Source organism: Pinus tabuliformis, chromosome 7 (assembly GCF_031772625.1).
Source record: "Pinus tabuliformis cultivar Carrire ecotype Pingquan chromosome 7, CPIR1, whole genome shotgun sequence".
Lineage (NCBI taxonomy): Eukaryota > Viridiplantae > Streptophyta > Pinopsida > Pinales > Pinaceae > Pinus > Pinus tabuliformis.
This window is the reverse complement of record NC_142293.1, coordinates 586,054,193-586,077,308: the sequence shown is the minus strand read 5'-3', so window position 1 is coordinate 586,077,308 and position 23,116 is coordinate 586,054,193.

The following is a 23,116-nucleotide window of genomic DNA, read 5'->3' as shown; positions in this document are numbered from 1 at the left end:
AAGTTCTAGGCCTCTTTCCTTTTACTTTAAACCAAACACTATAAGCTGATTATCCCTTCACACATAGGCTAGAAGGCTAAGGTTCTCAATATGGCTCTCAAGATTTGCAGATTATTTCATCCCTTTCATTAGCTCACTGAGGGTGTGAAATGAGGAGTTTATATAGCTTTATGGAGGGGAAATGGATCCTCTTATGGTGGGAGAGGCCTTATCCCTTTGAGTTTGTTCCATTTTAATAGGGGAAAGGATCCCAAATAGACTCTCTCGGCTCTATCTTGCTCAACCATTTACTAGAATTCCGTTCACGAAACTTCTAGACCTAGAAGCTTTGACTCCATTTTTAAAAAACTTGCCAAAAGAGGGTCAGAGTGGGCAATGAACGTCTCATTTGCATCATTCAGTGCTAGTCCTAATTATAAAACTCTGCAACTCGGCGTAGGGAAGGAACTAGGCACTAGCACTGGTCTTGAAAATTGAGCTTGAAGGAAGATTCTTGGGAAATGAAGTAAGAAGGAAATGCTCTGCAGATGAAGAGGGATGTAGGGGCATGTCATTCATGGTAGGGAAACATGTGAGGGTCACTGTATAGGTCCTCCAAGATTCAGGAATGGGGAGTACAGGGATAGTGAAAAAATGTTGTGCAACATCACTGCACATTGTTCCGATAGTGGCTTATCCTTGCTATGAAGTTATCTATTAATTCTTGCAACCTCTCTACTACTTTTTCGTCTCTTAGGAGCTTCATGTAGGTTTTTAAGAAAGATGTCAACAATAAGGGATCCATTTCTTACTCAATATTGATTTCTTCAAGTTTCTCCGTGCATGCACTCTGAGCCTTCGATGTAGAAGCTCCTGCATCTGCAAAGCTCCTTTTTGCCTCCATAATTTTTTCCTTCACTTTATTCACATCAAATCTAACCTCCTTGTATACAACATTGCATACCCATAAATTTTGCTCTGGTAGTTTCCCTTTATCCTCCCCCATAGCTATACCACTCCGCGTAATGATATTAACACTAGGACCATCTTAACGTGGTTCTAATCTCATAATCTAGATATTTTGCATAGGCTTTTGGGTCTGGGTATTCTTTTCTTGCATCTTCACGATAAGTATAGGAAAATTTTCTATGACATGATCAAACTATTGACAATATTGACATGAGGGGTGTGTTGGATTCTGATAATATCATGCAGAGTGACCTGGTTCTCTGCAATTGTAACAAATGATCTAGCCTCATCCTCTTCTAGCTCCTCCTCCTCCTCCACTTCCTCATCTCTGGAATCCTTTGTGCATAGTAGTTGCACCTTGATTGTGCTGAGGACATGCCTCCGTCTGTACTCTATATGTTGGTGTTATGTCCATCATCAATTCATAACTTTGGAAATTACGCTCATCATGACCGACAGATTTGCAAAAGTTGCAAAACAACTGTTGGGGAGTCTGCATGAAACTTTTGTAAAAAATGGAAATTGTCTGTCATATGTTTTCCTATGATCTGGAAGATAATGCACCATGGTACCACACCTGTACTTGACCCAATGGTATTTTCAGGTTTCAGTGGAATAGGACCTCCCCCAAAAGGATAATTCTGATACACTGGGCAATTATCCTTGTCGTGACCATGGCCTTTACATTTCAAGCACCATACTTTTGTGTGGGTCTCATTCTGGAATTCCTTTCCTTTTTTGAGACTCTACAACTCCATATGTAGGCTAGAGAACTACAACTGAATGTGTTGCACTCCGAAATTCGTGTCCTAAATAAGTGAGGCTTCCAACTTCATAGAAATATCTAATGCCTCAGCCTACATTCCAATATTTTGTTGTGACAGTGGCAATCTCAAATGGGTTAATAACGAAGAAATATACTAATCCTTGTGTTGTTCATCCGTGATCTTCATATTAGCCTGTTGTGGCAAACATTTCAACCTTTTATGGAAATCCCACGCAAACTCATTTACCTTCCGCTAAATTTTCTTAACCTTAGTTATAGACTGAGCTTGAGACTTAGGCTTTTTAAATGCATTATTCAATGCATCCTTCATATCTTTTAGTGTTGCATTTGGATGAGTTGAACAATACTTAATATACCAGTTCAGTGCTCTATCTTGCAATGTTGTGACCAATTACGCTTTCTTCAGGTCATCATCTGTTATTTGCTGTGACTTCCACACAACATCTTATACAAACAAAAATTGTTTGGGGTCTTTTGTCCCCAGACCCTTGAATATGGGCATCTTCATAACATTTGCCATATTGAATAGTGGAGGTGGAGGTGGAGGCAGAGATGTAGGTGTAGGTGTGTGAGGTGGAGTTGAAGGCAGAGGTAGAGTGGATGGATGTGGTATTCCCGCAATACCCAAATTTACCATCTACGGTGCACCTTGAGGCATTTTCAGACTACTACCTTCCTCTTCACTGTCAGATTCTCCAAACAAAGGATTGTACTTAACACTTGAATCTAAATTTCTTCTGAATGGCTTTCCACTTCACATAGCTCCTGTCAGATCTCGACTAAACATCAATTCAATGGAATAATTTGTTTCTCGCACATTATAATTTTAATCCAAGTTTCCAGAGATTTTAGATTCTTATCTCTTGGTCCTTTGAAAAATTGGCATTCAAGTTCACTATAATTGACAAATGTGTTGATCGTGAACTCAGTAATGAATCCACCAAAAATGCAATCGATCCAATAATCGATAGCCCTCGTGATCTTGTTTATTGACCCTTCCAGACATCTCACTAGCTTTGGATTCCAAACAATAGGGTTATCCAACTTCCATGTACCTTAACCTTCTGCTAATTTAGATAAACATTCGTATAATTTACATGGAAAAGAGTAGAAGAAAATTAGGTGTTCTTCTGTATATAGGTATCTATTCAACCACTGTTCTTTTGACAGGTGCAGACTCTTGTTTTCATAGGCTAAAAACTCATGCAGCTTTCGATCTATCCACTTTTCGATCTCTTTCTTAGTCGGTATCCACTTATTTCTCATCAAATAATCCTTAGATAGATCATGGTCCTGACAATGGAACTATTTGTTGGCTTAAGGGGGCTTGGACCCAGGTTTAGAGTTAGCCGCATGTTGTGGTAAAAACACAACCCCCCCCATTATTGATTTGTTCACTTTAAAAATGGGGACTCTTTCTATAAATTTTTTTGGCTAAACGCCTTTTATGATTTTTATTAAGAAGATTATCCTACGATTTTGTTAATTTTTCATTTTCTTTATATTATTATTTTGATTGCTTTGTTGAAATCGATTTTTGGCAAGCTTCCCATTGATACTTGTTTCACCTCATTTGGTCAACTGGTTTGTAAATGGCACTCCTTTGAAGTCTAATCATTGACGTCACCTGGGTTAAAAATGTATAAAATGTACAATATTTCATTTTTTGTAAATAAATTAGTTCAATAATGAATTTGTTTTAAATATTAACCCCTAGTTAGTTAATACTAACATTTTTCATTCTTTTACTTATACAGCCAAATCATGAAGCACCCGGATTTCAATAAATTACTCCAATTTTCAAATAAATTACTAATCTCAAAAAATCAAAATGGCAAAGTGGCTGTAGTTTATTTTTTATTTTCATTTTCAAAGTGACTATAGTTTAGAAATTAAAACTTCATTAAAAAATAAAACCAAAAAAAAAAAATTAATATTTAATGTTAAATTTTAAATTAATTAAATTAATTAATATATAAAATATAATTAATTTAATTAAAATAAAATTTAATACATAAAATATATACATAATAATAATAAAAAAATCAATCACATCGGGGCTTTGGATCGCATCGGAGGTTTTAATCGGAACATATCATTTTCAAACCCCGACACCTCCATTCCCTGATGCTGATCGCCGAACATTAAGAGACATCAAGCATAAAGTTTTATAAACTTTGGTTTTGAGTTTCAAGACTAACTCATACATGAGTAAGTGGAATGAGTTAAATGAAGTAAAGTAGGAGTGGTAGGATAATTTTTATATTAAAATATTTATTTAATATTTAATATATTAAATTTTAAATTAATTAAAATTAATTAATATATAAAATTTAATTAAATTAAATTTAAATATTATTTAGATTAATATTAATTAGTTATAAACAGTTAATTATATTGATTAGTTAGATTAAGATTAATTAAAAATAGTTTATTAATTAATTAGTTTAGTTCATAATCAACAATTAAATTAGAATTAATTATTAGATAATTAGAATTCTAATTTAGGATTAAATTTTTAATTAAATTTCTGATCTTTTAGCCAGGAAAAAGAAATTCCAGAATTGTGCCAGAATAGACTCATCAAGTTTAGAGGCTCATAGATTGAGTTTTACTTGGCCAAATGAGGCTCAGGACGGCTCATTGGAAAGATAAAATCAAGGGAGAACATTTTTGAGGAGGTTTCAATAACAGATTTAGTCATTTATTGGGTTGAAAATCAGGCAGAAGATCAAGCTCCGAATTTTTAAAACAAAATCAATTTTTTGAGTTTTATTTTCTGCATTTTCATTTGTCCAAGCCTCTTCTAAATGCAGATCCATTCAACAATGATATCCTTGGCCAATTAAACCATCCCATGCATCAATAGAGAGCTTATATTTTATTTTCAATTATTTATTTAAATTGAATTTGATTGAATTTGTTTTAATGCTAGAAATGATATTTTGATTTTTTCTTGCAGGAAAACAATAGAAAAGATATGGAAAAAAATATCTCAATCAATGAGAATGCTCCAACGATTAAAGATTGGAATTTTTAGCAAATAAAACTAGATTGGGTAGATTTACCTTCAATAGACTTTCCTCTCAAGAATTCTTTTGCAAATATTATAAATAATAGATTGCAGAATGCAATTAGAGGCTGCTTTCCTCTACAATTTTGGACTTCTAAAAGCACTTCTTTAATAAGAATTTAGAGTTGTAGGAAGAAGGAGAGAAAATTTCAGATCTGAGGGTTAGTGAGGATTTTTTCTTTGTATCATGAATTATGTATGAGGGGCAGATTTTGCACTATTGTGGCTCTAGTTTTGAAAGTAGAAGTTCAAGCAATGTAAAGGAATGTTGGAGACCAAGGTTAGAGAAATAGATGCAATAAATTGGTATTTCTAATACTACTACTTCAAATACTAGTTTTATTTTTATGATAACATGTATGTGTCATTTTATTCATGTTTGTGCACTTTTGTCAATATGGGTAATTTGTCTCGATGTTGTTATTATATATCTCTGATCTTATGGATTAAATTCTGATTTTTGAGTAACTATTTGCTTATAAATCTGTCTTATAAAATTGATTTAATAAATAGTGATGTGCTACAAACTATTTTTGCATATTATTGTTTAATTATTGGATTTACTGATTTGACAATCAATATCATTTTTGTGAATTATTCTTGAGCGCTATTGGCTTATTATTTCAGTTAAAAGGCCTCAATAGAATGTGTTTCGGTATTCACAAATGTCAGTTAATTGAACTAATTCGTTAGTTTGACATTAACTAAAAACCAAACATATTTAAATTCTTATCATTTGATTATCTTGCTCTTCGTTGGGTTAGATCTATATCTACCTAATTAAGATAGGATTAAGTTAGTTTCTTTTTCTTGCATTATAGAATAAGCTTGCATTTAGATTAAGTTCTACATTATTTTAAGTCCTCTTCTCAAAAGAGACAAAATTTTAGTTGTAGCTTGGTTGAACCCAAATCAGCTTAAGGGTCATTCTCTTGCCCCAATCAGCAAGAAGAAGTGATTTGATATCCCTGTCTATTGGTAGTTAAAGATACATCATAAACCAATAGCGATAGGAAGAAGGTAATTGGACTTAGTTAAACTAGTCTGAGCCACTAATTCAAACGGAAAATGAGCTGCTTTAAGGTCCAGACTGGGTGGTTATCCCCAATGTTGAGGGAGACATTTTTAGCCCTCAACATTTTTGGCGCTAGAAGGAAGGCTTGAGACTTGTTGTCTATTGGAGACTTTTCAATTTTAACATTTTATTTAAATCACGGTGGCTCCTCTTAAACTTCCAATTTGGAGTTGCATCCATGGACGTACATCTTCCAATGCTCCACCCGAAGTGGTAAAACTCTTGTTTCAGGTAAAGTTTAAAGGTAAGAGAAATTCTTTTGCTTTTAATCATGTCTTTCAATTTATTAAAAAAGTTTCAAATTATGATTTTCAAGGAATTGATGAAGACATTTTATGCAGAATTTTTACTCTCACATTCGTGGCAAAAGCCAAAAACTGGTGTAGAACTCTTCTGGTTGCCTCAATCCACAACTGAGATCACTTTGTTACAATTTTCATTTCTAAATTTGACGGCTATGATTATGAACATGTATGTAATTAAGTTGAATATCTATGAATGTTTGAAAATGAGTTTGTTATTGATTTTAATATTCGATTTCATTTGAATTGTTTAAGATTCAAAATCGAAGATAAACCTACAGAAGAAGAATCACTAGATTGGTTTGAATATATTTTTTCTCTTCCTCCCATTCCCAATCCATATGAAATTAGTTCAAGTTTTGTTTCATCCCCTTCCAACATAAATGAGAATTCCAATATGGATGTCCAAATAAATTGTGATGAAGTGGTTTCACAAAGCTTGGAAAATATTTCTATTCAAATGCAAGAAGACAACAACAACAATTTTGGAGAAAGAACTACATTGAAATCTGAAAGTTACTCTGTTGTGGATTCAGAAAATAAGATCGCAAATCAATAAGTACAAGCAGCAATCAAAGTAAATAATAACACGCAAAATTTTGTACAAATGTCTGAATTTTATCATGATGAAAAAATGCCAAATTCAGAGAACCAAAGCACAATTCTTCAAGAAAGGAGGAGTAGACAAAGGAATGATCTACAATCTGAATTTACAATGAGCATAATGTACAGGAGTTCTCAAATAGAGATATTTTTGAATGCATTATTTCAGATTCACATTTTTCTCTTTATCCTGATATTTTTAGTGATGGTAATTTTACCCCTCTTGGTATAAATGATATTTTAGAAAATAAAGAGGATGATCTAAATGAATTACCAGTAATTTTCTATCAAGATAGAGAAACAATTATTAATCATTCTTTTGCCATTAATGAACATGGAATTTTTATTCCTCCTTGTTTTGATATATTGAACGAAATCGAAGGGAATTCTAGAGAATATTGTGAAGTCATTTATGATAATTACTCTGAAATTAAGGATGTGGATTTATATTCTTCTCAAGAGAATCCTCATTAGAAAATTCAAATAACATTTGAAAATGAGGAACGTTTCAAATCAAAAATTATTTCAACCAATCCTCATTCTAAAGCAGCAAATTATCTTCATGATTTCACCATTCAAGAAAACATTCCAATTTATGATTCATATCATGATCAATCTCTCAGTCCTACTCATAATCATAATTCTCTTTCTAATTCACAAGATGGAATTGACAATTATTCAAATTCCATTATTCTGGCCAATCCTTGTGAAAAAGAAATTATTTCAAAACAATCTCAATTGTGTTGTAATATTAGTTGCACCAATAGTGATTTCATTTTTTTTTTTCTTTTACACTTATTTTGTTCAAAATTAGATCTATTTTCTAATTTTATTGTTCAAATTTTTGACACTTTACGCTGACATATTAAGCACTTTACTATCAAACACTCAATTGATGCATTGTCCTATTGGGAAATTGAAGTTTCATATTGTAATCATGAATATCAAAATATATTAATATTTTAATTTCAATCAATGCTAATGTTTTATCAAAAGCTTCTATCTTCTCAAAGGCAATGTCAATAAGAGAATGTGTTTTTACAATCTGGTGAGCAATCCAATTCAATTAATAATTTTCCATTATATCTAATAGATTTCCATCCATTTTTCATTAACTCATTTGAAAAATATTTGGAAAGTTTTCCTTCAAGAAAGATTGTTAATAGTTTAACATTTGTACATAACACTAACAATTTTTTCGAGGTCTTTGAATGTAAAAGTTCATATCCACAATCTGACCTGTTATCTTCTCTTTACAAACCTTTTCAAATATTAATAGAAATTCATCCAGATTTCTATGATCCAATTGATATTCAATTGGAAAGGAAATTTCAAGAGAAAGAGATTTTAATTAAGTTGCTAACAATAATTGTAAATTCCGTTTACAGATTTATCTTCCTTAGTTTAGTTAGATTTGTATTTTTATTACTAACAATTGAACTATACATATATGCAGGAATTAAAATGAAAGAATGGCTACACTGGAAATATGACTATACCTAGTCATTTTCATGTATATGGTTAGAATAGAAGTAGAATTAATTTAGTTAGTTTGTTTTATGTAGTTAATTTATTATTAACAATTTTGCAGATTAAAAAATAAAGCAAAGTAATCAACCCTTCTCATACATGTTTAGTGAAACATTTTCTTCTCATCGAAAACTTTTTAATTCTTGCTTCCCATTTTTAAATCAAAATCTATTGCATCAATACCTCTACTCTGTCTATTTTGAATAATGTTTTGACATAATTCTATTGAGTATGCACTTGGCACACCTCACCTCAAAGCCAATTTTCTCCATTTCGAGATGTCCTCATAATATTTTCTTCTGAAATTTATATATTGAAGGTTTCAATGATACAAATCTTCTCGATATCATTATCCCGTGGAAAATATGACTGTCTATTATAAGCTTAATTTCAATTCAATCATTATTAGTCAGTCTAACTTTTCACTATAATCACATAAAGTTCATGGTATTTTCCTCAGAATTTGTTAAAATTACCTTAAGGGTATCAATGTTGCTATATGCACACATTTAAATATGTGTTGATATTCTTCCATAATTAGTAGCTTTATCCTATTCTCATCTTTAGTTTATTATTTGATGTTGTACTATGCATTATATTTATTTTACTAAAGACATTATTGAACAACCGCTATAACAATACAGACTTAAATCAATATTAATTCAGAATGAGCAGAGGTAATAAATTACTGTTGCAATTCAAAAGGAAGCATATTTGCATATTTATTTCTGGTCAAATTTATGAAATTCAGATTTCCTGAACATAAATAATTGATTTACTTCAGCTTGATTGCCCACTCTAATTTAGAATAAATAATAAGATGATTTTGAACAAAGTCAGAATTTTGATAAAGCAAAGGAAGAATTTGAAGATTCATAAAGTAAAATCTACAGACAATTTCCTTCCAGGTACACATTTACAAGTTCGTTTTCATCTATTATTAGTTTCTCTTCTTCTTAGTTTATTTTTTATTCTTGTTCTGTTTTATTTAAAGGTTTTCATTTGTTTCCAAAACTTGAAGTAAGTAGCAAACCCATTTCAAATTTGCAACAAGTTCAGGGAAATTTTATTTGTGATTCATTAGAATTTGAGCATTCTTTAACTTTGCTTTCATTCATTAGAAAACCCAATTGAAATTTAAAATAGTATTAAATGATTCATATCAAGAACATTTTATCTTGATTTTCATACTGTTGATACTATAGTGAATATATATTCGCAATATTCCCATCTCACTTATCTTCGTCAATTATTTCATTCCAATATCACATCATCCATATCACAATCATTTGTATCATAAGATTTCATTGGAAGTAGCTCTTAGCATTTTTTGATAACAAATTGTTCATGAAATACCTCCGATGTATTACCTCACTTGTTACACAAAAATATCGTCACCATGACTGTTTTCAGTTAGTATGGGTCTATCATCACTTGTACTGTCCTCCTAAGCAAGTCTCAGACCTCAGCTCCTCAAGTCAAGCTTTGAAAATGAGAGAAATACATTGAAAATCAACAAAGCTTTGGTTCCGCACTTTCTCTCACTGCTGCCTACGGTCCCGCACCCCCTGTTCACATTACCTGCGGACCTACCCGCTCTGTCCCTAAAGGAGTGGGTGCGGACCCCTGTGAAAGTAAAAAAGGTGCAAGTTTATTCTAAAAAACTCACTTTGGATTAATTCTAGATGATTCTAGAAGGAATTTTGATGTGGATTTTTCACTCTTAGGTGGTTCATGCATCCCAAAAGAGAAGGAGCTAATCCCTTGATGAGAGGAGCTATCCCTTTGAAGGAGGAATTTATCCCTTTGAAGGAGGACCTAGTAACTTCCCTCCTTTGCACTATAAACTAAGGCATTGGGTTGGTTGCTAGGGAGGTTAGAAGCTAAACATTTTTTAGGGTAAATGCTGGTAGAATTGAGAATTCCTAGTTAAGCTCCAGAGGAGAGATCACATACCTTTTTGGCTTCATTGGGAAGAGAGTGAAACTTGTCAAAGTAGAGGAGACTTCTTGTTGGACCCTGGGAGGAGCTTGTACAACATCAAGACACAGGTTGTAAAGTTCTTCTTTGATTTGAATTAATACAATCAGATTCATTTTTCTCAAAAACTTGTCTTATGTCATTTGTTTCATGAATTCCTTGATCATCACGATAAGTATGCTTTATGATATTGGATTTTTAGGTGCTATTTAATTTGTTTGCTTGTTTGTGTTTGCAGATTCACTACAAGGGAGATCATTTGGATCAAAGGAGAGAGGCTTCCACAAACTTGCATTGGACCCAAGGTAGGCCTAAAACAATTGTTTGCCTTTGTTTATAAATTGCATATTTAGAGAAAGATAGTTTTTGATTGGCTTGCTTGTTACTAGATATCATCAGATTCTAGGAAGCTCAATCCTGTCCGCAAGATCGACTCATTCCGTGTGACAAAATGGCGACTCCACTAGGGACTTGATTTCTTTATTTGATTTCTTTGACCTGAGAAACTGTGTTTTTGTTTCTGTTTTTGGCTTGTTGTGTGTGGAATTGGGTAGATTTAGTTGATCTAGGATTATTTTTTGTTTTTCATAACTTTGGGAGAAGACCGCACCGTCGGCTTGCAACACAGTGCGGACCTATCCGCACTTTTGCTTTTAGCATAGAGTGGTACCACACCTGTGTGAACGGTGGGCCTACGGACCCTGCTAAAATTTTGAAAAACTTAAGATTTCTTCTTTCAGTCAGTTTAGTTTTTGTTTAGATGTTGTTATCCCCTGCCCAGACCTGCATATGACTTGTTAAGAACTTTTCTTAGGTTAATTCCATTGGTGTTAGGGTTTTAGGTGAAATTCCTAGAAGTTTTGGTTACTGGGTTTGGTTTTCATTTTGGTCTTGTAGTAGCTCAGAGCTTAGAAGCTGTAGAAGCCTCAGATCACCTTGGTTTTTACTGTCCTTCTTATGAGTCTGACCATTTGCAAAATCTACCTTTGTTGAGGAATCCACCTTGTGTTTTCTCTTTGCGAAACTTCGAAAAGGCTTGTGTTAAAAGTTTGGATTTCATTTTTAGAAAAGAAAGGAAAAATTGGTTGTTTTTTGACTGATTTGTGATTCTTAACAAATTAGTCCTTAGTTTGTTTATAGCTAAGTAAAACATCCTTGAAAAAGACATCTTGTAAGCTTCGACTTCAAATAGCTTTTTTATAGTTTATAGATCTTAAGATTAATTATTTCCATAGTTTTGAGTGTTTTATAAAAAATAAAAGATCTCTTTTGGAAAAAGTTTGTTTTTGTAGTATTTGAGTGTTTTGAAAGAAAAGGGAAATTTTTGTGAAAATAACTAGTTGTCTTGTTTTGAGTGCACTAGAAAAGACAAAAAGCTCTTCTTTTAATTTGTTGGTTAAGAACGATTTGTGTTTACAAACATTTGCATTCTCAAACTCTTTCCTAGCTAGAAGTTCATTGAAGGGAAAATATTGCTTAATCATCTTAGGTGCATTTTTTAGTGATTTCGGGTCAAGTCTTCACACCACAAGTTTCATCTCCACACCTCTTGACTTAAACAAAAACCAATAAAAATAACGCTTAAAGTAAAATATATCTAGTAATATTTTTATTTCTAGGGCTCTAATACACCAACATAGCTTAGGCTAGTGTCTTGGAGTAGGGAGTAATTAACTCTCCAAGACAGTACAACAAACAAGTAGTTGTATCTTGCAGTAGGAGAAAAATACAATTGTTGCATCTATGCTTTGGGAAAGCTCCTCTTAAAGGAGAAGCACGAGATCGTGTCTGAACCAGTGTGGGAATCAATCCTTCCTCATTAGGAACGATGCCAGATATTCACGTATTAAAAAACACTAAACCTCGGATTAACCATTGTTGAGGAGCCTGGGGTCACTTGTTGGTGAACCTTGGATTATGTCAAGGAGCCTTCAAGGGGATTGAGCTTGTTACTCTGCCCTTGCGTGCGTATCGGATCGTAGACTGTTCCCCCAGGTATATTTGTTTCCGTTGGTAACCATAGTGACCATATTCTATAGGATTCTTCCTAAGATGAAAGTGGTGGGAAGATCCCACTGTACCTGGAGCAGACATTGGATAGACTCACTTGGATTTTCTGGGGGGTTCTCTTCACTCGAGACGGTTTAGTGGAGGAACTTATGCCAGTCTATTCATTAAGCAAGTTGCCGGGGTAACTGTTCTAACCGCCATTTATGTATTGAACTCTGCGACATTGGATTTCATCACCAACTAGTGTTTTTAGTACGGAAAGTTACTGTTTGTGTGTGGTTTGATCTCCTAGATTCTTTAGGCGTGTGATTCAAATTTGTTTGGTTCTTTAGAGGCTTTAGGTGGTTTTCATTGAGTTTTTACTTTGTTTTCGTGTGAAGTAGTTAAATTTTTTTAATCGTGGCTGAATTACCGAGGAAGTCCCGTAGACTTCGGGGCCAGCCTCCTGAGTTTTCACCGAGCCAGCCTGAAGGGTTAAGAGCCCTCGTCACTCCTAGAGATAGTAGATTTGGGTCACTTGAGAGTCTTCTTTGGTGGTACATCCTGATTTTCAAGCTCTAGTCGCAGATTATAATCCACAATCTGTGTCTGTTTCCGAAATTACTGGTAACTTTTCATCTACTAATGATATAGATGAGGAACCTGAAATATCTGAACCTGAAAGTGAATTTGTTGCTACTCCGACATCGGGATTTACCTCTCTAGCTTCTAGTGGTTTTGGTTCACCCAGGGTAGAGAGAATAATTACCCAAAATCTTCCTTCTGGACTCCTAGCTATTGAAGAACTTGCTACTCCGGAAGAAGAAGTAGGCATCCTTATCCCTGAAAACCAACCTGTTATCAAACTTAGGGAGCGTGAATCAATATTTTACAGTCCACCTAGGAGCAGTGCTTGGTATCTTTCATTGACCAATTTTTTGGAAAACCTGGGACTAAGTTTTTCACCACCTCGTATTCCTTATCACTCAACACCTAGAGGTTACTATCCTCTGTTAAATATGTCAAGACAGTCGTCCATGTTTTCTCAATCTCCAGAATCCTTTTTGTACGGCGGTCCTTTTGTTCCCTCTGGGTATTAGTCACTTACTGGTACTTTTTCGGGAGCATCTCCTCAACCCATTGAACAAGGGTTATTAACTGGAAACAATGGTACTAAGTCGTTGAGTGTAGAAGATATTCTCATGATGTTAGGTACTATTCCTAATCCTCAACCTCAAGGTGTCCAGTTACCGCCTGGGGGGGCAGCCTCAAAATCCTCAATTATCGCTTGGGGGGCAACCTCAAGGTACCCAATTTGCGCCTGGGGGGAAACCTCAAGGACAGTACATACCTATAGGATAGTACGTTCCTCAAGGTCAATCCCAAACTCAATATGTACTTTACGGTCAACCCCAGTATTAATATGTACCTCAAGGTCAACCCCAGTATCAGTACGTGCCTCAGGGTTATCAACCCCAAGGTCAGTACTCGAACCAAGGTTTCAACCACCCTCCGGTCAATCATATGTTCAAGGAACTGGAAATGTACCTCTGAATTATCAACCCTATCCTCAACCTGGTTATGGTCCTCAATATTCTCAACCTGTTATGGGTCCGTACCCCGGAATGAACTTAGTGTGGGATCCATCGCAAACTCAACAGGTCTAGCAACCGAATGTACAATTGTCATCTCAAACTGGACAACCCTTAGTTTCTGGTTCACCCCAGCAACCTGTCTAGTCTAGTATTCAAACTTCTGTACCTTCGGTAGTTTCTCAGCCTCAGTCTAGTACGCCTCGTACTCCGCCTCAAATGGCTGCTGCAACTACTGCAACATCTGTTCAATCTACCCCACCTACTTCTGGAGTATCAACAGCTCCAGTTTCTATTGTTCCTGTATCAACTCCTCAGACATCTTTACCTCAGTCTGGATCCACAATTCAAACTTTGGTTCAGATGCCTATAGGACAACCTAGTTCAAGTACGGTTGTCACAAGTCAACCTCAATTTGCTTATCAACCGTACCAGGGACAATACCAATTCGGTCCTGCTGTGCAGCAGCCAGTCTATCAGTATCAACTGTACCCTGGATATACGTATCAACAACCTCAACAACCGCAGTATGGTCCAGTTAATCCTGGTTTTCCGGGAAGATAAAATATCCCAAATGCAATCCCAATTCCTAGTTATCCTGGATATCCTCTTCTTGGGGCTGGTCTCATGACCCAGAGTTTTAGGGACCCTAATGTTACACTAAAAAATGTCACCATGGCTATTTACAGTTAGTATGGCTCTATCAGCAGTCATGCTATCCTCCTGGGCAAGTCTTATGCCTCTGCTCTCCATGTCAAACTCCAAAAAGAGAGAAAGTCTTTGTAAATGTGTTTATCTCTGGGTACGCAGATTCTCTCGGCCTTACCTGCGTGTACGCACCTAATGTTCACAAAAACTGCGTACTTGTACGCTCTGTATGTAAAGGGGCAGGTGCGTACCCCTCTAAAGGTCAAAAAGCGCGAGTTTCATCTTTAAAAAGTTACTTGTGGTCATTTCTAGAGCATTCTAGAAGGTTGTTCGACGTGTATTGAGCGCCTCCAGATGGTTCATGTACCCCTATGAAAGAGGAACTTATCCCATCAAGAGAGGAGCTATCCCATCCAAAGAGGGGATTATCCCATTGATGGTGGACCTGATTAACTTCCTCTTGAGCACTATAAATACAGGCATTGGGCAAGAAGGAGGGGAGGTTGGAAGCTAAACATTTCTAAGGGTAGATGCTGCTGGAATTAGGACTCCCATTTAGAAGCTTGTGAGGAGAGATTACCATCTTTGCTTGTTCTATTTGGAAGTGGGTGAGCTTTGTCAAAGTAAAGGAGAACTCTTGATGGACCCTGGGAGGAACTTGCACAACACCAAGGCTCAGGTTGTAATTGTTCCTTTTGTTTCCTATTAATGCAAATGAGTCCATTCTTCTCAATAACTTGTTATTTATGAGTTGTTTCATGTACTCCTTGGTCTATGTGTTAAATATGTTTTATTTTATGAGATTATCAAGTGCTATTTAATCGTTTGATTGTTAGTGAATGCAGGTTTCGAAGTGAAGGAGGAGCTCATCCGGATCAACGAGGCTGGACTGCTACAACAGCGTTGGACTACAGGTAGGATCTAAACACTTGATTTCTTATATAATAAATACATGTTTAGAGAAGGATTGCTCCCATTTGTCTTGTTTGTCACTAGAGATTCTTAGGCTCCTAGGGAGGTTGGTTGTGTCCGCACTATCGACTCTTTCCGCCTGACAAAATGGCGACTCCACTGGGGACTCCATTGATGTGAAAGTTTTTTCCTTTGTATGCAACTTTGATCTGAGAAAAGTCATTTATTTTCTGGTTTTTGGCTCTGTGACTTTGTATTTGGGTGGCTTAGCTTAGGGTTAGATTGAATTTAGTTTTTCTTGGTTTTTTCAGTAGTACGCACCCTCTGAGTATTGCACAGTGCGTACCTCTACGCACTGTTTCTGTGTGCACAGAGCGGGCCCACACCTGTCTTAACAGGTTGCCTGCGTACCCTGCTAAAAATTAAGAAATTTCCATTTTTTACATTTTTCCTCTTAGATTTTGCCTTTTACTTTGTTTTTACTACCCAGATCCATCAGGTTACCTGCCATAAATCTTCACCTAAGCTTGTTTCATTAGCATTCCTACTCTAAGCTTTCATCAATTGGGTGTCTTGAGTCTCTTTTTGAGAAATTCTTGATTTGTTTTCCTTTGGTCATTACTTGGAGGTTTCTCTCAGTCTTTTCACAATTTTGCATCTTCTTGCTTCTGTTTTTGCAAAAAAATTTCCCCCTCATTCGCCGGGGGGGGGGGCTAAATTGTGTATGAGTGTTAATCGCCTCTGAGTGTTTTTATTTTTTGATCTTTGGAACTCTCACCCAATTTTCTCAACTTGCACTTGATTGGTTCTTAGATCACATTAGAATCGTCTTGTGTTTGAGAATTCTCTTGCATAGATCACATTTGTATAATTAGAATTCTCATTTTCAGAATATGAATGAAAAATGTGCATAGATTACATTTGCATACTTTTCAAGTGAATTGTGCATAGATTACAATTGCATAGTTTACATTCTGAAAAATCAATCGTAGATTTAGATCAGTTTTCTTTGATTTGAATTTACACAAAAATAAAAAATAAAAATGGTTTGGAATTGGTTTGCATTAGTTTTTCTTGATGAAATTAGTGCATTAGAGAATTTGTTATTTTTTCTCTTAGTGATCAATTCTTGCATTGTTGGAAGTGAATGGAAACTCTCTCCTTACTTTAGTTAGGATTCATCGAATTGAAAAGATTCCATTATCATATTCGATTGCATTCCGTTGAGTCGGGTCATAACACCATTGTTTTCGTATCCATTTACCCATTTGAGTAATAATAGCCTTAATAACACAGCGCTTAATTAAAATTCATCTAGTAAATTTTTTTTTTTTCTAGGGCTCTGAAACACCAACCTAGCTTAGGCTAGTGTCTTGGAGTAGGAGAGTAATTAACTCTCCAAGACAGTAAAACCAAACAAGTAGCTCATCTTGTGGTAGGATAAATCCAACTGTTTCATTTGTACTCTGGGAAAGCTCCTCTTAAAGGAGAAGCACGAGACCGTGTCCGAACCAGTGAGGGGATCAATCCTCCTTCATTGGGAAAGACGCCAGATACGCACGTACTACAAATGGTAAACCTCGGATTATTGTCGAGGAGCCTGGGGTCACTTGTCGGTAAACCTTGGATTATTGTCAAGGAGCCGGCAAGGGGATTGAGCTTGTTACTCTGCCCTTTCGTGCTATCGGGTCGTAGACTGTTCCCCCAGGTATATTTGTTGCTGTTGGTAGCCTTAGTGACCATTATCTTTAGGATTCTACCCAAAGTGACGGTGGAGGGAAGATCCCACTGTACCTGGAGCAGACGTCAGCTAGACTCACTTGGATTTTCTGGGGGGTTCACTTCACTCGAGACGGTTAAAGTGGAGGAATTTGGTCCAGTCTATTCATTAAGGAGGTTGTTGGGGTAACTGTTCCACCCACCACTTCTGTACTGACTTCTGCGATGTTGGGCTTCATCACCAACTAGTGTTTTCAGTCCGGAAGGTTACTGTTTGTGTGTGGTTTGACTCCTAGATTTGATAGCGCGTGTTAATTTGTTTGTTTTTACTTTTAGAGACCATAGGTGTGAATTGTGAATTTTAATTGTTAGGTGTGAATTGTTAATTTTAGTTTTAAAATTGTTAATAAAATTCACTGAAGTTGAATATAATGGCAAATGTTCCGGAATTTATCAACCTAGGAACCCCTCCTAACGAGAATCCTAGTACTTTTCCTTACTTTGGAAATGTTGGTCCTCCTTATATGGCTACTTTGTCATTACCTGGATTTACAATAGGTTTACCGATATGGTTATTTTCAACTTCGTTGGCCCAAAATACTCTAATTGTTCCACCTCAACCGGATGCTTCACCTCAACAGAGTTCACCATCTCAACATCACCAACCTTCTGTTGACCCTTTACCTTCTTCGCCTAATTTTTCTTCCTCTGTTTCTTCCTCTTCGCCTGGTAAAAGCCTTGATGCTAGTAACCAGGAGGTTAAGAAGAAGAAGAAGCAAGATAAGAAAGAAGTCAACCAACCAACCATGGCTGTAAGTGTTAGTGGTGTTGAGGAAAACTCCAACATGCATCGTAAACCAAAATACCCTTGCAGGCTTTGTAAGGGTGACCACTTCCTTGTCAATTGTCCTAGTATTCCAAAGGTCTTGGAAGTATGGTCAGAAAAATCTCATCAACTTTCCATTGATCCATCAACCAGTGATAGTCAGGTTCCTGGGAAAAAGGGTAAAGTTAGGTTTCCTTGTAAGTTATGCAAAGGGAGTCATCAAACTCACATTTGCCCTCACATGGATGAAGCCTCAAAATTGTTGGAAAACCTTACTGTTCCACAGCAATAATTTCCAACTGGTTACTGTAAACTTGCTCCCAACCTACCGTCAACTGATGGGGTGATTGATCTAGTTTCAAGTACAGTCGATCACACTCTTCCATTGGAGAGTGAAACTCATGTCGCTCAGGTTGATGATCCATTAGTTGATCAAGTGGCCGATTCAATTTCACATTCGGTCGATCACACTCTCCCTTTCGAGAGTAAATTTCATACCGCTGATGTTGTTCTTGTTATATCAGATTCTTCTATGACGAGGGGCATTTCACCTATTTCTATAGAACCCCCTCCAAGCACTGAGGTCTTTTCCTTTGATTGGAATAGACTAACAGAACCTCGTCTTCCTTCCTCCATCCCTTTCCAAATCATTGTCAAGGCTGGTGGTAGGGATATACATCGTACACAGGTAGATGAAGGTGCTTCTGTTAGTATTTTATCCTCAACTGTTTGGAAAGCTTTGGGTTCCCCTCAGCTTGCGCCTATTACGCAGAATCTGAAAGCTTTTAACAGAACCATTAGTGAACCTTTAGGGATCCTTCCTAAGTTTTCTATTACCTTGGAAGGTAAAACTGTCTGTATTGATCTTATGGTAGTTCGAGGTCCCTTGGATTTCAATTTACTCCTTGGGCGAGACTATGTTTATGCAATGAAAGCTATCGTATCGACACTCTTTCGCGTGATGTCTTTCCCTCACAATGGCAGTATTGTGACTGTAGACCAGCTTTCGTTCCCTAGTCTTGTTTCAACTACCAATAATATGACACCCCTAAATGTTCCTGATTCTAAAGTGGTATCTACCCTGCCACGGGTTAATTATGTGGCAACTGGTCCCATGTTTTCAGTTACCGATGTAAGTGAGCCTCTTGATTTAGATCCGGTAATTGACATGGAAAACTCTATAGGATTACTTGAACATGATGTTCTTATCCCTTTTGAATCCCTTGACATGTGTTCCTTCCAAAGAAGTATTCTTCCTTCTGATGAAGACCACTTGGAAGCCATGATCAAGGTGTGTCCATTGACATGTCTTTCTTCCAGTTGGAAGCCATGATCAGTGTGTCTGAGGAAAGTTCCTTTTACTGTGTCAACCTCGTTAAAAAATGAATCAGTGTGTCCGAGGAAAGTTCCTTTTTCCTGTGTCAACCTCGTTAAAATATGAATCAGTGTGTCCGAGGAAAGTTCCTTTTACTGTGTCAACCTCATTAAAAAATGAATCAGTGTGTCCGAGGAAAGTTCCTTTTACTGTGTCAACCTCGTTAAAAAATGAATCAGTGTGTCCGAGGAAAGTTCCTTTTACTGAGTCAACCTCGTTAAAAAATGAATCAGTGTGTCCGAGGAAAGTTCCTTTTACTGTGTCAACCTCGTTAAAAAATGAATCAGTGAGTACGAGGATAGTTTTTTCCTGTATCAACCTCGTTAAAAAATGAAATAGGCTAGCATGAGGATAATTCTTTTACTGAGTCAACCTCATTAAAAAATGAATCAGGTAGATTTTAGGATATGTAGGTAGATTGTAGAAAGTAGGGTTTTGAGGATAGTTCCTGTTACTGAGTCAACCTCGTTAAAAAATGAATCAGGTATGAGGATAGTTCGTTTCTTGTGTCAACCTCCTTAAAAATGAAACAACTCCCTTTTCAAGTTAAATATTGAAAGTAAACCTTCATTCCATCCATCTAGTTGAATGCAATGAAGCCTGGGGGGCATGTACCTCGCTTTGCATCGTTATGCTGGGGGCATGCGAACTTCTGGAGCATAGTTCCTTGTCTTGTGTCAAGCTCGTTAAAAAATGAAACAAAGGAGTCTTGAGCATAGTTCCTTGTCTTGTGTCAAGCTCTTTAAAAAATGAAACAAGGGTAGGTTAAGTAGGTAAATTGTAGAGAGTAGTTATGAGCATAGTTCCTTATCTTGTGTCAAGCTCGTTTAAAAAATGAAACAAGGGTTTTAGAGCATAGTTCCTTGTCTTGTGTCAAGCTCGTTAAAAAATGAATCAAGGATTTTTAGAGCATAGTTCCTTGTCTTGTGTCAAGCTCGTTAAAAAATGAATCAAGGTTTTTTAGAGTATAGTTTTTTGTTAGGTAGATGGTAGAGAGTAGTTATGAGCATAGTTCCTTATCTTGTGTCAAGCTCATTTAAAAAATGAAACAAGGGTTTTGAGGATAGTTCTTTTCTTGTGTCAACCTCACTAAAAAATGAAACAACTCCCACAAGTCTTTCCAAGATCTTGAAAGTAAAGCTTCATTCCATCCACCTCATTGAATGCAATGAAGCTTGGGGGGCATGTACCTCGTTTTGCGTCCTTATGCTGGGGGCATGTGAACTTATAACAAGCATAGTTTTTCATTTCAAGCTTGCGTAAACATGAAACTGAATCCGAGCATAGTTCTTTTCCTGTGTCAAGCTCGTTAAAAAATGAAACAAATCCTCCTCTAATTAAGTCGAGAGTTTGACTAGATCTTATAAATGTTAAGTTGTATATTTAGGTTAGTTATTTCAGTGTTTTGCATAATTTTCTTACAGTTTTAGGTCGAGTCTTTCAAATGATCTAGTACATGAACCTTCATTTCATCCACTTAGTTGAATGAAATGAAGCTGGGGGGCATGCGCTCTAGCAGTTACGCTTAGGGGGCATCAAGCACAGTTTTCTCTCTGTTTCAAGCTTGTGTAAAAAATGAAACTACTTTGAAGCATAGTTTTTCTCTGTTTCAAGCTTTTGTAAAAATGAAACCTATCTCGAGTCAATTTCAGTTATTTTCAAGACTCGTTAAACTCATGAAAATCCCGAGATTATTTTGCTATCTTTCATTCTCGTAAAACAAATGAAAATGTCGAGTTCTTTCCGTCTTTTCTTGCTCGTAAATTAAATTGAAAGTCGGCCATATGAGTACATTTTTATCATTTTTTCGAACTCATTAAAGCTTACGAAAAAGTGAAAACCATGAGTACATTTTTATCATTTTTTCGAACTCATTAAAGCTTACAAAAAAGTGAAACCTTGGAGTTCTCTTTTAAGCCCTTTTCTGACTCCTAAAATATGAAAAGATTGTCGAGCGTTTCTTTTACACTCGTTAAAACGGAATTAAAAGACAGTCCCCTTATAGCCCTTTTCTGACCGTAAAAACAGGAAAAGATCGCCGGGTTTTTGTCGTTTCAAACTCGATACTGGAAATAAAACGACGTGTCCTTGATCGCTTTTTAATTTTCAGGTCAGTGGCACTAATCATGAAAGTACTCCTTGGTCGCAAGATCAAGCGGTTCTCCCAGGTATTATTTTATACTTTTTCGGGCTTGGGGGACACAAATTTACGAAAAAGTTCAACCTGGAGTCTTCTTAAGTTTTTCAGACTCTCTAAAATTGAAAAACGCCGAGTTTCTCCTATACTGGGCTCGTTAAAATTTCACAGTAAAGGACCTGTTCAATTACAAACAGGAACGAACCACTCCTTCCTAGGGTTCGAATCAAAACTAGGTTGGACTCATCCGAAGGATGAGCTTATAATCAAGCATATGTTATCCTCCTCAAGCTTGTTAAAAATAAAGAGGTACTTGCCAGAAATGGTGGGGGAAAAGAGAGAAGAATGAACCTATTTGTTATCTTTTGTCTCAGAAGAAACTTCATTACCACTCTTGGACACGACACTTTTCATTCACCTGGGTTGGGAAATCCTTTGCCTCACAGTTGATCAAACCACTTTGAAAGTCTTCAGCCGGGTTCCGGGGATTAACTTTGAGTCATTCGTCACCAAGCCATCTGTTGTGTCGTTATGTGTTCAAGAGGTCTGCAAGCAAAACTTTCATCTTCAAAATACTTGTCATCCATTTGACCATCCCTGAGTCAGTCCTTACAGCAACATTTCTTCAACTTGAACAATGATTTCGTGTTGTGGGCTTGCCCTGCAACGGGTCGCTTTCTATCGACATCAGCACATTATCTAGAGAGATGACTTAGAAATCGTCAGTACCTTGAAGTCTGCATGCATCAATGGCAGGTTTCTCGCCTTTGACGTCAGTTTACATCATTGACTTTCGATCGAAGGATTCCGTGAAATGTTCGACATCAACTCATTCATTCACATCTCATGGATTGTACTGGGTGCTTTGAGAACCATTGACATTACTGGTGGTCTCTCTCACACTTGTTAACAGTTTACATCATCGACTGGTAATCAAGTGGTTTCTACCATGCTCGACATCAACTCATTTATTTGCATGGATAGAATCGTACCAATTCGGGAAGTAGAAATGAAGACCCTGAATCTAGTTTCCACCATCCAGGCTGCGAGGAGTTTTGTATTCATTATATAGTAGACCAATTATAAACAGATGGCTGCGTCCATACTGTGTCTACGCAAGTCTATGATTATGATGTACTGCAAGATCATTCCTGTATCAGAGTAGTTAGTCTGTTAGTTAAAGTTTTGATCTGAGTATGGGAATGCCTACCTCAGCGATGATATAATCTTATACATGTATTTTGTGTTGAAAATTGCAGGTTCTAACCAGGCTCTCCACGAGATAATCCTTGAAATGATAAAGCGCTTCACCCTTCCTAGATAATACAAAACCCTAATCTACTACAGGCTTCGCACTTTAGGGGGCAATCTGTTACACTAAAAAATGTCACCATGGCTATTTACAGTTAGTATGGCTCTATCAACAGTCATGCTATCCTCCTGGGCAAGTCTTATGCCTCTTCTCTCCATGTAAAACTCCAAAAAGAGAGAAAGTCTTTGTAAATGTGTTTATCTCTGGGTACGCAGATTCTCTCGGCCTTACCTGCGTGTACGCACCTAATGTTCACAAAAACTGCGTACTTGTACGCTCTGTATGTAAAGGGGCAGGTGCGTACCCCT